The following is a 14,812-nucleotide window of genomic DNA, read 5'->3' on the forward strand; positions in this document are numbered from 1 at the left end:
CCCGAGCGCCGACAAACGGTTCGCCGGTGCAATCGTTCCTCGCCTTGATTTCTACCTTGATTTATTGTAGAATCATATCCATCCAATTACTCGGGTTTGTCCCGGTGTTGTATAACGACATATATGTACCTGGAGTTCTGTAAAACACGCGATCTTAACGTTACGACGAATTGTGTCTTGGAAAGGAGGATGTAACTGATAACCTGGGAGAGTGTTTCTTTTTGACCTTGATCCTTTTACCCGTGAAATGTGGTGCAGGTGTTTAGCTGGACGATCAGGATGCAACCAGGCCCTGTACCCGTCCGTCGTGCTTCGAGTCAACTTGAAACCGGAAGCGCCGCTTTCTGCCCTGCTGCCCACGAACAATGAGATCGGGAGATTCCAACGAGGACGCGAGCACGATCAAACGCTGTGGTGTTTTATCGACACCGGGCATCAAGAATATTCCCTTCGAAGAAAGGGTTGAAGATCCACCATGGTGAAGTCGTGAATCTGTTTAACAAGACTGCTAGGTGCCTGGATGTCCCCATATAAAATATTCGTATCTGGAAAAATGTGTAACTGTTGAGTCAGCTTACCAGCATGTGTAATGGCGTATAAATAGAAAAAAAGAGTATCCATGATTCACGAGGAAGATATCGTACAATGTGAACGCGTGTAATTTCGTAAGAAAGATAATGGTATCACCTGCATGGCGATAAGTTTAGCTTACCCTAACTTTAGCTTAGAAAATGGACTAGAATCGATGGTGTTACTCGCTTATCCACCCGCTTCTCGGTTTGGAATTTTTGATCAACCGCACGGAAACAATTTGCATTACGAGTATCGTTTCGTATGTCACCCCTATGATCTCATGCGTGTATGCACAGGAGATAATGCGTATAATTGTGATATATTGCTCGGTCGCTTTCAGCAGACGGTGTGTAACGATGGCAGCGGTCCGACTGGGCTCGTCCACACGATCGATATAAGAGTCGGGAATACAATGAGAAAATCTTTTCACGGCCACTGCCGTCACGTGATTCGTGTACGGATAGCAACAGGTGTGATGCAACAGGTAATCAAATGCAGTCATTATGATTCGTTTGTTATTGTACAGATAAACTCTATATCCCAATTTTTGCTGAGAATTTCTTTGTATCAAAAATTTCGATAAAACGATCTCCACTTGTTGGAATCCGGAGAAACTCGAGAGCTCATACTGCTTAAAATTATGCGATAGATTTTTTGAAATGTGCAACTCGGCATGCAACATACGAAACCGTGCTATTGCTGATTGTTAAGAAAAATCCCATTTTACAATAATGTAAGTGTCTTACGACGAGCCTCTCAGAAGCCAAACCGATAAACTCCATTTTTTACTAATTTTTTAATTTCTTGATTCTCAAGAAACAGATTACTTACGGTCATAAGGTGAATTAAGAAACAGTGATATCATCACCTTTCTGTACTTTCCAATTTGTGGAATTAATTAATGTAGCTTCTGAACGGCGAATATTCTTGTCTTGGGGGAGAGGCGGTAAGTCTGACCCTTAATTGCAGGATAACCAATTAAACTTCCCTTGGATCCTGAACTTTCAGAGGAATGTATAACTAATGTACGAAGCAGTGAGTTGTACGGTCGCTCGAAACTCGTCTAAACCCCATCTTACATGCTATTAGCCGGTCGCCGCTAATAGGATGACGCGCGAGAACAGGATTCAAACGATATTCTTCGTACGTTTCCCCAGCTTTTCATTGCGCACAATGAAAAGGGCGAATGCACTTACTTGGTCGGCTCGTGTGACAGGTGTTGCGCGTCGAGTCGCGTCGCAAATCGATCCACACAGAGACCCTGGCCGCATCCTTTTTCTCCGACACTTTCTTCTTTTGCCTGTACGAGCTGTATTTCCGGTTAGGTACGCGTTCCCCGGTCCCCTCTTCCACGTGGACAGCCATTTCTCGCCCGACAAATGTGCGCCTCTGCCTCGTGTCCCTCTATATACGCCATCGCGTCGCCTTTTCATCGGAGAAGGTCGCCGCTTGTTGCCAAGTCGTGGCGAGGAGAACCAGCGAAGCTTTCGTGCACCACGTGCATGTAGACGACCATAGCCGAGAAAATCAGGCATGAACATAAAACGTTATCGCTAAATAGTCCCTTTTCGCGGTTTTTGCCCGTCCATTAAACGTTCGGCGGCGGAACGAGCCGCCTATCGTTGCTGATTCACGATTTCAACTTGCCTCGAGAGCTTCTTACTGCCTACGAGGAACGCGAACCACGTTCCCTACGAAGCATTAACGATCTCTTATCTCTCGACATAGCCTGATTTCTCGACGCATTACCAAGTTGATATTGGTTACATAAGCGCGTCGACGATTTCCGGGTTCTCCTCGGGTACTCTCCGGTTGTTTCGTGAGAATCGTGACCGATTGCCTTCGACTCGAACACGATTGTTCTTGATATTTAGAAATTGATAAAAAAACGCCGACGACGTTTCGCAGTGAGTGGATTGAAGTCGTGAAAGATAATTTTCCTTGAGCTTAAACCGCGTTGCATAGCCGGACGCTGTGTATGACACGGGAGCTCCACGGGCCCGTTTCTTAAATCCCCCGTGAATTCTTCCAGTGCCATTTACAGAGTCCAAGCACGAGGTTTATTCTCCGTGAAGCTTCTCTTCCTTGATAACATAAAATAATAATATTCGCGGAAGATGAGAAACAGGAGGTATCCACCGTGAAGATCAATGACCGGTATCATTATGTAATTGAACAGGTATCGTTATTAATTGTTCGATTCGCGAACCGTGTCGTATCGCGTATATACGTATTAACGAACTTGTAAAAATGAGGAACGTTTCGTGAATCGTCGAACGATGAACGTAAGAACCGACGGGAAAGAAACGAATTCTTCGCGGATAATTCACGGCCGGGGCATTGTCGGTTGTTTCTTTCTCTCTTCTTGCCTCTTCCGTCACGGAACAACGATCCTTCCCGGAAGCCGTGTCCGCCGTATCTACCGTGGCTTGCCACGATTTGTTCGCCAAGCGTTCACCGCGGCTCTCGTCCTTCGATTCCACCGATTTCCCACCGTTTCTCTTCTCCGCTTTACCCCCCTACGGATTTTCGATTTACCACCTTCGTTCCTCCTTAACAATTGTTCTTCCTCGAATTCGACAAGCTTCGTCTTTTCCTCTAACCTCTTTCTCTTTATTCGTTTCCATCTTTTTGCTCCTTTTTTGTGTCCGCTTCGTTCCACGAAGAGTCACGATTTCCCACGGTTACGCAGCTCGAATCGAGAGCATATCGAGGTCGATAGCGGATAACGCACTGTCACTGCGTTGAACGATCGATTATGAATGGTCCAGGAAGGTTCATTGTGAAACTTATTACGGGACTAAATTGCTAGACGCACACGAGTCTCCGTCCGATCAGACGCTTTCCTTTTTCTGCGTTTTTCCTTTTCTTTCCTTCGAGTTCTCCAAGTTGCTTCTTCTTCTCGGTAACGTAACGCGTGTAGAATCGTTCCGCGGCTTAATTTACAAGCATTAATTCGATCAGAGAGCGGCTTCCAGTGATTTATTATAAAGATGAAACGGTGGTGTGGTATGCAAGGGAACCCGGCGGCCGTGTTTTCCCGTCTCGTTCTCACGATTCGAATCTTCTCAGTGCGCCGTATATACCTGCGATTCTTCAACGACTATCTGCGCGTCTCCTCAGTTCTCAAGCCGCTCTTCCGGTCATGCTATCATTCCGGTTCTCACGCCTGGCTTCGAAACATCGGGACATGCTATGGAAAATAATAGTCTCTCCCCGACAATATCTTTAAACTGCCTTCGTATCGTCTATTCGTCGTCTCTAAAGTCTCTAAAGGTGAAACACGGTAATTACAATTGGACGGGTTCATATTTCGAAGAAACTTCTTACTGTCTGGCTACTGTACTATACTGAAACTATAGGAAACTAGGAACTGCGAGAGATAATTTTTATTGACTGCAAGAGACGCGTTATTATCTCAAAACCAAGGAGGAATACCAAGTGTGTCACGTTGCGTCGCGTTATCGATAATTTTCGAGCGAGCTATGTAGCAACTTTTTACGGTTTTTCTCGGCCATGACGCGTTCGTTCAAACGTTTCGCAGATACGCGATGATTTACTACGTTTCTACGGTTCTTCTACAATTTTCGATACTTCTTGTATCTTTTAAACATAGAACTTTGGTCTTCCTAGCCTTTGACGCATTCGTTGAAACGTTTAACAGACACATGATGATTAATATTAGTTTCTCTAGTAGTTCGATTATTTTTGAGCTTCTCGTACCGTCCTTTAAACGTCCATCTTTAATTTTGTCAATTTTTAATCGTTTCTTCGCATATGGTTTAGCTTTTTCAATACTGGAAGATCGCCTAATTAGTCCGAGAAACAAAGGTACGTGCAGAATGTTCCAATCGCGGTGTCCACGATCGTACGCCGAGACAAAACTAAAGTTTCTTATGTGTCAGGCCGTTCATAACGAAGATCGGTTCCTGTGACTGAAAGCAAATAAGGAAAAGCTGTAATAAATACGTGTTCGAAACTGGTTATACGGTAGAGTTGTATAGAAAACTGCCGGTTTCACTTGGTACCCCTATCTTTCAACCCGTTCCCAAGAGAATATCTTGGCTTTCCGCCGATGTTTTTTTGCCAGGAGGAGGAATTTTTCGCGAGATTCTAGCTACTCGTCAAACACGTAGTCTCTCTTAACCCGATATTCTCGTTTCTATTCTATAAACGAATCAATTTGGATCAACAATGATCGTTCTCTGTAATCCACCTCTCCACCAGACAACGTTTCGATCAAATAATTTTCCAAATGGAACAGGCCCGTCTACGAGAAACAACAAACCAGACGTGATTCTGCCGTTTTCGCGTCTAAATCTTGCGGTTCTCTTCAAATAGGTCAAACGTCGATCGCGAATTCCTCTCTCGTCGCGATCAGAGCGCGTCTTGGCGTGCCGCTTTACGAACGACTCGCGATTTGCCGCACGTTCCTCCACGTTTTCCGATTGACGTTCGGATCGAATCGACGGCACGTGATACCATGGATTGGATAGAGAGGCAAGGAGACATAAAGAGAGGAAACTATACAGCACGGCATCGTGGCCGATAATAATGGCACAGAATATGCAGACGAAGCGTTAGCGTGCATTTTCTTGTCCGACTATCACGCGTATTGTTTATTGCATTGCACACTTCTGTTGCGTTTCTTTACTGACCTTCGTCAAACTGCTGCGTTTCTTATTCGTAGTTATTTTCCGTCGGTTATTGCGTAACGCTTACAAAACGCCGGCGATTGTATACGGTGGACCAACGCGAAAACAACGATGGTTCGTATGGCTCCAGTGTAGTCAGTGGAATGTCAATGACGTTGAGCGTGATACACGAAAAATTCAAATCTTTTTTCCTATCTTATCGAGTTTCGTCGATCATATTATGGTGAACGAAAAAGAGAAGAGAAACGAACCGGGAAGAAAGAAGGAAAGGTGTCGATAAAAAAAGAAAAAAGGGCGACCGGAGAGGAGCGCTTGGAAGCCACGACAAAAAGATTCGAAAAGATTTCGCCGTAATGGCAACGATAATTTAGGACGAGAAAATGAGACAGTGAAAAAGAAAGGGCACGGATGATTATCAAGGAAGAACCGTAGACGGTGGATAATGAAAGAGAGCGGCAGCTTGAAAACAATAAAATACCAAACAAGCCTGAAACCGCGCTGGATAACGTTCGTAGCTCGCGACTTTCGAAACCATATTAAATCATGACATAGATTCTCGCTCCCCGAGAAACGTGCCCGTTCGTTCGTATTACGTGGGTGAATTCTTGCCAAGTGATAAATCGATAGATCGTCGTTCTATGCATTCCGGGATACGCTTCGCGTGAAAGTTAACGCGAGAAGGTATGCAAATATCGCTTTATATATTATCGATTTCTTTATTAGTCACGATACACCATGCGATGATAGGTAGTAATTAACGACGCCTCATTCATTCTTACTCAATCCTCCATTGATAATCAAGGAATGATAACCAACACGATCGATGGTATTCAAAGCTCGATCTATGAACAACTTGGTCGGTACGATCTCGCGAAGTTGAACAAATTGTACGAATGGTAAGCTCATTTCCCGGATGATCGTTTCGATTCTCATTGCGCAATCGTTGAGCGCGACGATGTTTTTCGTGGCGAGGTCGGAGCCGAGGAATAACGGTGACCGTAGCGAGGACAGTGACCCGATGAAAATCTTAGGTACATAAGAAAGAGAAACCGTTGAGAACGTGCCCCCATCGATCGTACTAGAACGAAATGGATTTCACCGGTGATCGTTCCTATCGATAAAAAGCTCGCGACATTTAAGTCGCTGGACGCGGGAACGAGAACCGATCGTTCCCGAGTAATAACAGTTGGATGGAAAAATGCCAAGCGATAAGAGATGATGATTAATTCGATATCGCGCGATTATTTTTTAAGACTAATCTTTATTATGCACTTTGTACGCGATCCCCAATGACGTCGGCCTTTGAGAGGTTTTCGATCGACATCGAGTATATTTCCACACCATAAACCATACGTGACATTTTCTAACCGAATACCTTGAGATAGACCAGTAAGCAAACTCGGATGTCGGGTGGTTAGAAAAATAAACGCTTGATTTTCTATTCGATACCTGTGGAAAGATAATTTCCGATACCTCAGCCGTGTCGTCGAACGAGGATGATGCTTGGTACCGATCGCCATTGGTAACAACCTCTCCTCTGGTACCTCCCCTTCTCTCACTGACCGTGGTAATACCTTCTTCTCCCATCAACATTTCACTGTTGTCCAGTTTCAGCGTCCACATTCAAGTCTCCTATCTGTCTTCATTGCCCGATATATTCCGAACAACTATACAAAACCTCAGAGACTATACGGAACACGACTTTCTCAAGTTTTAATGTTCCATGTTGATCGAACCAGCGAGTCACCACGAGGCGGTATATTTCTTGTTTCCGATGAAAACGTCACGCGATTACGCGAAGAAGCAGCAGTAAGAGCAGCAGCAGAAGAAGAAGAAGAAGAAGAAGAAGAAGAAGAAGAGGAAGAAGAAGAAGAAGATGAAGAAGAAGAAGAAGAAGATGATGAAGAAGAAGAAGACTAAGACCAAGACGTTGAAGAAGAAGAAGGAGCAAACGAAGGGAAGAGAAAGGGGCCCCGGTGGATGGTTGGCCAAGGAAGAAGAAGAGCGGCGGTTACGTGCGTATACAAAGGAAAAAAGGAGGCAGGTTTGAGAGGAGGCTTTTAAAGTCGTAGGAGCGCAGCCGGGAGGACTCCGCGAACCGGTTGCTCGAAGTGACGTGAGTGAACTGAGGCTGCAGGCTGGCAGGTAACGCCAGGTAAACTCCAGCCGACCTGCGATACACACGCAAGAGAAGGAAGGTGGCTCGCTGGTCGAGTGGCTGGGTGGCTACGCCGAGCCAGCCAGCCGTAGAGACAGTCAGCTCAGTCAGTCGACCTGGGGAGTCAGCCTGCGGCCCCTGCGGCCGCAGGAACGAGCCACAGGTGAGGGACGTGGTGGAGAGGGTTAACATTTCGTCGGGAAGGGGTCGAAGGGGAAAGAGGGGAAGTACAGCCAGAACGAACGGAGGGGAAGGAAAAAGGTGGTGGGAGAGAAACGAAGGAGAGAAACTTGGTGTGGTGGTGTTGTGTGTGACTCAGCTCGGAATGAACGAATAGGCCAACAGCATAGCAAAAGCTGTGTCCCGTAGCCTGTGTGCACGGGGTATACACACGTATACGCGTACAGAGTGATCGAGAAATAAGGGTCCGGGTATGGTCTTCCGGTGAAGCGGTGCGGATGATCGAATGGCGCCGATGTTTCGGGCACGTGGCACCGGCCCGCCGGATTTTTGTCAAACTGTTCTCTAGATCGTTCTTCTCTCTGCTCTTTTTATCCTTCTTTTTTTTTATATTTCGTCGATGTCGTGTTTCGTCGACCAGAAAAATTGGATGTACCGCATAAAGATCTCTATATACTCGAAACTAGGCAGGGAGGAGGAGTTTATTTTAGAGATACTTCGAGAGCGTTGTATTTTTGCACGAGGGTTTTCCACGGTTCAGAATACAGGCGTCTTCAGAAGAGAAGCAAAAAATTGGAAACGAAACGATCATTTTTTAAATTGAAATGGGATTTGTGTCGTATTAGTAGCGCGGTATTAATAACGCGGACGATTTACGTGGTACCGATGATTTCACGTGCACCGAACCATAATACGTTGCCGCTCCAACGATTCCATCCGTACCTCGTGGGAATGCGTTTCCACGGTTTATTTAACGACGCCCGCTCCGCGCGTTTATGTTCTCAATAAAATGTCGATCGCGTGATTGAACCGGAGCCGTTCGGTTCTCCATGAAACGTTTTACCGATCGTACGAGCTACTTTAAAATTACCCGTATAATACCTCCGACAATCTTCGTCTATTAGGTTTATACATACATATATTTTGTACGTTATTGACAAAATCCTCGATCGAGGGAAATTGTCGTCACGATAAATAAACAAATCGAGAAACGGTTCGTACGTTCGGCTTTACTCGCGATTCGATTGCAAATGGTAGACGAACAGTCACCCAGTATATTAGAGACTAACTATACCTGAATCCAGCAGAGCGTGACTTTTCACGTGTAGTCGTGCTGGAGTGGGGTATGATCGTAGCCCGGCGTAGAGTAAGATAGACTTTGATAGAATTTACACGGTGGCTTCGAACAGAGCCAAGAACCTCTGCGATGCAAAGACCGCGATGGACACGGATTGCGACAGGTAATCCTTCATTTTTTTCCCCCTCATAACCCGTGTCCTTCTGTGGACTTGGTCGGTTCGCCTCGCTCATTTATCTGGACACTAGCGACTTCGCATCACTGTTCCCTTTCGTGCACGATGTTATTATTCAGCGTTAAAAGGACTTGCCATTAAATGTCCCGAAAGAGATACGAGAACGAGTATCCTCCGTTCCGATCCATTCTCACCGTGCGATTCTATTCGCGCGTTTTATCAAATTACCAACACGGTAATTACCCCCTTGTAATTACCACTACGTGTATAGGGATTATTCTCCTTGTATCCTTTCGCGGCGTACAAACGGGGGAATGATAAATACTTCTCGCTAATTACTCGTCCTTTGATCAATCTTGGTCAAGTTGAATTTATTCAATATATTCTATATGGAACAAAATCATCGCTAGAAGGTGGGTCAACGACACTTTGCAGAGATTCCGTTCGGAACGAACAGTCGACCAGACTGTTACGGTACTCTTTTTTAATTATCGCTCGCATAGTTGCCCATCGATGGATGGCTAAACCGAGATAGCATGGAACGGACCGCGTTGCAGCTCGTGATTTTTTCACCGGAGGTTGTTTTTCGGTGGTTATTTCCTTGTTTCGCGTGGTTTGGGCATCGCCGTTTCTAGTTCCTTCGAAGGAGGATTACCATGACCGTCGCAGCGCAACTGGTCTATGCGCATGGAGAAATGCAGCTGATGCGCACCGCTGAATCTCGAGGTCAGCGACTCGTCGACGGAGTTAGTGGAGCGCTTAGGCTCGCTCCAGGGATTTTATGAATTGGTGCATGGTCGCTGCGCAAAGATCGCAGTGTGGAAGGAGGAAGAAGCATCGAGGAAGAAGACGCAAGAATTAGAAATGAAAGAGTTCTATCGTATTTAGACCGGCCAGCCTGAAATCGTCGAAAAAGAATCGCGAGGGAAACGATGACCAGCATAAACTATGAAAGTTATACGTATGGAAGGAGTCGATAACATTTAACAACAAGAACTTGCTCGTTGGTTTTATCTTTCCCAATACTTGCTCAAAGTTTTTCTGGTTAACTATATTCTTTCGGTAGCGAATATAGCAAAGACTGTTACTAGTTTCGATAAAGAAGACACAGTACTCGCTTCATCGCCATGTCGTTTTGTACATTTTTCGCTCTCCTTGGTTCACGATAGAAGAAGGATCACATGGTTCACGTGTTGGATTCCATTATCTTTTTCTTCGTTTGGCATCTTTCAAGGATCGGCATCGTGTACCACCTCTCGTCATCGTCATCGGTAGCAACTTGTAGCGCCATGATTGTCCTCCGTGTTCTATTCTTCGTTCCATCTCTCTGTCCTCCTCGCTTCATGGTGTTCCGCTCACGAGCCACGGAGTACGCAGGTGCATTAACCGGACATTCAGCACCGTAACGCTGGCCTTAGAGACGGGAAGATACCAGAGGAACGAGGGACAAGGAGAGACAGAAACGGGCGAGTAAGGCCGGAGAGAGAGACGAAGAAAGTATATAAGAAAGTAAGGAGAGGGGCACCTAAGTACTAGAGTTTGCTGCTAGAGCAGATGGCTGGGATTCGAATTCCTCGGTCGCCCCGTTCTAAACCGCGAAGGCTTAAACCTTAAAGCTGCCCTCCGACGTCGAGACCGAACCAGCAAACGATGCAGCTTATTCGCGCTGGAATGTCTCTGCTTTCGACTACGGTGCCGCGTACCCGTCTACGACTTCGGTTACCATTGGATATCTCGCGTATTACGCTTCATCGCGCAGCTGACCCTCGTTATCTTCATGAATTAATGCTTTAGACGTAATTCGTCTTGCTTTACATAACTCGTAACACGAAGACACGGAACTTTTAACGCGACGATTTAAAGGGTGGAAGATGCCAGTCGAAATAAATACGCGAATCTTTGTCGTACTTGGCAAGTTGATTCGCTCGTTACTCTGGAACCCGGGCAATTAAATGGGTCAAATTGGAATTACTCCATGCCGAACGCTGTGTATTAACGCTTCGTATACAATGCACCGTAACCTGTATTAAGAATCTGTCGTGTTTGGTCTTTGAAGAAATTCGAAACTCGAGTTGCTAGCGATATTGCGTTCCCGAAACGAGAGTACATTAATCCGTGACAATTTGGAACTGCACCAAAACGGCATGCGGGATATCCCATGCAAGCCTATGAAGAAGCGTCGAAAGCCTGGCGACACTGGCGGCTCGCCAATTCGCGGAGCCGCGTCGTACAGCCAAAGGAAAAGCGGCTTGACCCTCATTGTAGGTTTCAGACAGGTGCTTCGTCTCGTGCAGTTTCTTTGCTGTTGTTGGTTCGCGTCGATCGATCGGGCCATATGCCGAGTTACGAAGAAGAAGAGTCGCAGTTGATGTTATAAATATAAAGTTGGGGGAATTCGAGACGCAATATCGTGTCTGGCCGAGTCTCCTTGTGGCCTATAGTCTCCATAGCATCGTTCCTCGTACGAAGAGACTGCTCCGTAGTCGCTTTTCACGAGAAACTGGTTTTCATCGCGCCACCGTGGTGATCCCGGTATCGCAGAGGCCGAACAGAGCTCCGTGTTCTCGAGACCTGGTCGCTGTACTCACGGGAGTCGGGTAATGCGGCTTTAATGCTCGAAGATGCAACATGAGACGCGCGTCCTTCCCACCGACTTTAAACGAATTCGATCAGAGAGGAAAAGAAAAGATTTCTCTATCTCTAGGAGAATTTTACAGAGAATCATCTGCGAGTATCTGTTATAACGATGCATAAAGATCAACCTTTACCTCTTGCTTAACCCCGATTTCTGCTCCACAAGACAATGCAACCGTGGAAAGAGAAACGACGGTACCGAGCGTGAGTTATCTTCGCAAGTTCACGTCATCTGATTCGTCGGCCTATAATCGTTACGTACGAAAAACTGGTTTCCCAGAGAGTCTGATGGTCGCTTTATCTAACGACTATCTTTTATCAGATAGTCCGTGGCCGCGGCTCCGAAAAGTGACCGAGCATTCTCTCGGTTTTCGTTGGTACCGGTACGGTCAAAAGAACTTGTGTGTGGAACCACGAGAACGCTGTCTACCGCTTCTTTGGTACATCTTTTAACGGGCGTCAAGATAAGAATCCTTGACACCCATCCTCATCTTCTGCACTGATTGAGTGTAGCACGTAGGAAAGGACTCAACGGCGAGTGCGTCTCTCGTTGTTTTAATTTAGGGCTCGACGAGTTTCTGCCTGTCGTATCTGTAAATAATATCAGTTCTCACCGTGAATCCTTCTGTTCGCCTCATTCTTGAATCGGTGGCCGGTGGCGGGTAGCTTGGATCGCTGTAATTTCTTTATGACCTTAAAGCGATACGTTCTGAATGCTAAACGATGCGTATGCCTTCGTTGGCGTGCCGTTCAGGACGAAACGAAACGAAACGAAACGAAATGAAACGAACGAAATCCACTGGTACATTATGCTTTTCAGAGAATATTTTTTTGTACTTTGTGTGAGCAGCCACGTACGTGACGGCCACGTTTACAGCGCTTACCCCTCTGGGAATAACATTTCCGCCGCATTACAAATTCCTCTTTGTCGACTGTACGGGCTGACGGAAGTCGACTATCGTGCTGGTTCTCGACCCTGACCCAACGATCGTACTGCTGAAATCCCTGGACAAATATACCCTTCAGTTACGCAGATATCTTTCTTCGCTATTTCAATTTGCTTTCGTTTAAAAATTGGTTCCGAATAAAAGGATTTTCAACAGGTTGCTTGAGTGGTAGTAGTATCTTATGATTTTTTCATGTACGAAGATGTAGTTATTTCTAAAGTAAAACGTTGAAATATTTTACGCAGTTTGTAGTCGCTGTTCTGGAATTTGGAATTCGGAGTTAAAACTAGGCTAGAATAAAATTGAAGCTGTAAGTTTCATCGAATAAAATTTAATCCACGATCTAGATTATAAACATAATTTGATACTACGAGATAAAGGGTCGTTTCGTCCCCTGTTTCACCGTACTATTTCCTATCTAAGGTTGTTAGTCCCTTCACAAATAGTTGAGAAACACGATCCCTCGATTGTCTCCAGTTATGTAGCGCGTTAACACTTCGTAGCATGTTGCTGCGTATTTATAGCGAGACACCGCACCGGTCTCTTCGGTATAAACGTCTGCAAGTGCCTTCAGAACGTATCTAATAATTCGTGGCGTTAGCGACAACATCCGAGGTGATTATGATACATTTGTTTGACTCGTCGATATTCGACGACCTGGTAGTCGAGGGAAAACCTGACTCAGAGCTGTGAGCTCTTCGTAACAGGTGTTGGACGACGATGGCGCGGTGTTTGGCTCGCTTCAACAGGTAAGACCTGCAGTGGCGGTGGCTCACAGGCAACGGACCGTTTCGCAGGTGAAGCCCACAGCTGCGAAATAAGACAGAGAAAGAACCACGGGAAAAAGAAATCGCTTTACTTGACACGCTGTGCTTCCGTCAGCTTTATTCAATAGGTTCCAACCAATTGTTTATCTTTGTACGTCATGCAATAGAACTCATAGTTCAGATTTCCAATATCTTTATTCGATTCGAATTCATTTGTTAGTTAGGAGATGTTATTATTAGCGAACTGCAGATATTTTACGCATTTGTAGAGAATTTTAAGTTTGTACAAATTTACAGAAAGCACGCAATATGAAAAATACTTTCTGAAAAAATGCTCGCTTATTTCTATACACAGAGGATGTGTTTAGCTGTTCTATAATAGTTTTATATTCATAGCAGAGAACGCAAATAATTTCGATCGATGTACGCAGCTTCCAGATACGTATCTCGGTTCATCGTCATAACCAAAGTGTCTACGGGGTTCCTTCTTACAAATTACGACGCTCGCGGCCGTGGCATATCTTAATCTTGTCAGTAAACCGGCTCTCGCTTGATGCTTTCGATTGATGAGACCTGGCAAACCGTACTAGTAATACCTAGCAGCTACATCGTCGAATCACAGCCACGATCCGCACTACCTCTCGTCATTACCGATCGAAGAAAATCCCTGGTGTAATTTTTAAGATTCTGCAGTTTGATATGTTTCTACGTGAAATCGATCTTTGAAGAACTAGATCTCTTGAAAATTCTCTAACACCGAAGAGATATCCTAATGCTAATCACTCGCGTTACTATGTGTAATGAATTCTAGTCATCAATTTTTCGATAAAAATTCTGCAACAACATTTATACGCTTCTAAAGTCTATGTTATAACACATAGGTCACATAGCGTCATAAATTTCATAGTGTAAGTTCAACAGATAATAAAAGTAAAATTTTTAATGTAAGTAGAGTTTAAGCAAGTATCATAGGTGGTAGATGTGCAAAATACATTATCTATTATCGAATAAAATTAGAGCAAGTAACGTTCTTAGCATACGACCCTTGAAACGTCTCTCCTTCGTTTTCACACGAAACCTCGCCAATCTTCCGAAAGCTTTCCATTTCTTACTTGCAAAAAATTATTCTCGGTTTATTTCCCAATTAATTCAAAACGTAGGAAGTAGCGCCTAGAAACGATTTTTCCGACGCGTGCTTTCTATCTAGCGAGGAAAAGGTCAGCGTACCGTCATTTGTTCGCCGGTAGAACACATATCGCGCGTGATGTGTGCGCGACGTAAGTGGAGCCCATGGTCGATGGGTACGACGGGCACGTTAGAGGTGCATAAACACACATAGAAGTGGAAATGCCAGGATTGGCAAGAGAGCTGCCGACCGAGTTCGCCGGAGACACGGCTGGCCGCCTGTGGCTTCGCTCTGCCGCTTTTCGTCTCTCCTTTTCTCCCATTCCGTAGACCATTCCCTCTTCCCTCACGATTACCACCTTCCCTTTTTCAGATTCTGCCGCGAACGTACTGTACACCACCGTGGCTGCAACCCTCTGTAGCTAAGGCACGATGAAACGAACTGGTGGTGTCTACCATGTTGCAGGTGCACGTCTACGGGGTGTTCTTGAAACGAGAAACACAGGAAAGCGGTGGGAAA

This window comes from Bombus vosnesenskii, unplaced genomic scaffold (assembly GCF_011952255.1).
Source record: "Bombus vosnesenskii isolate JDL3184/JDL3185 unplaced genomic scaffold, Bvos_JDL3184-5_v1.1 scf7180000013266, whole genome shotgun sequence".
Classification (NCBI taxonomy): Eukaryota; Metazoa; Arthropoda; class Insecta; order Hymenoptera; family Apidae; genus Bombus; species Bombus vosnesenskii.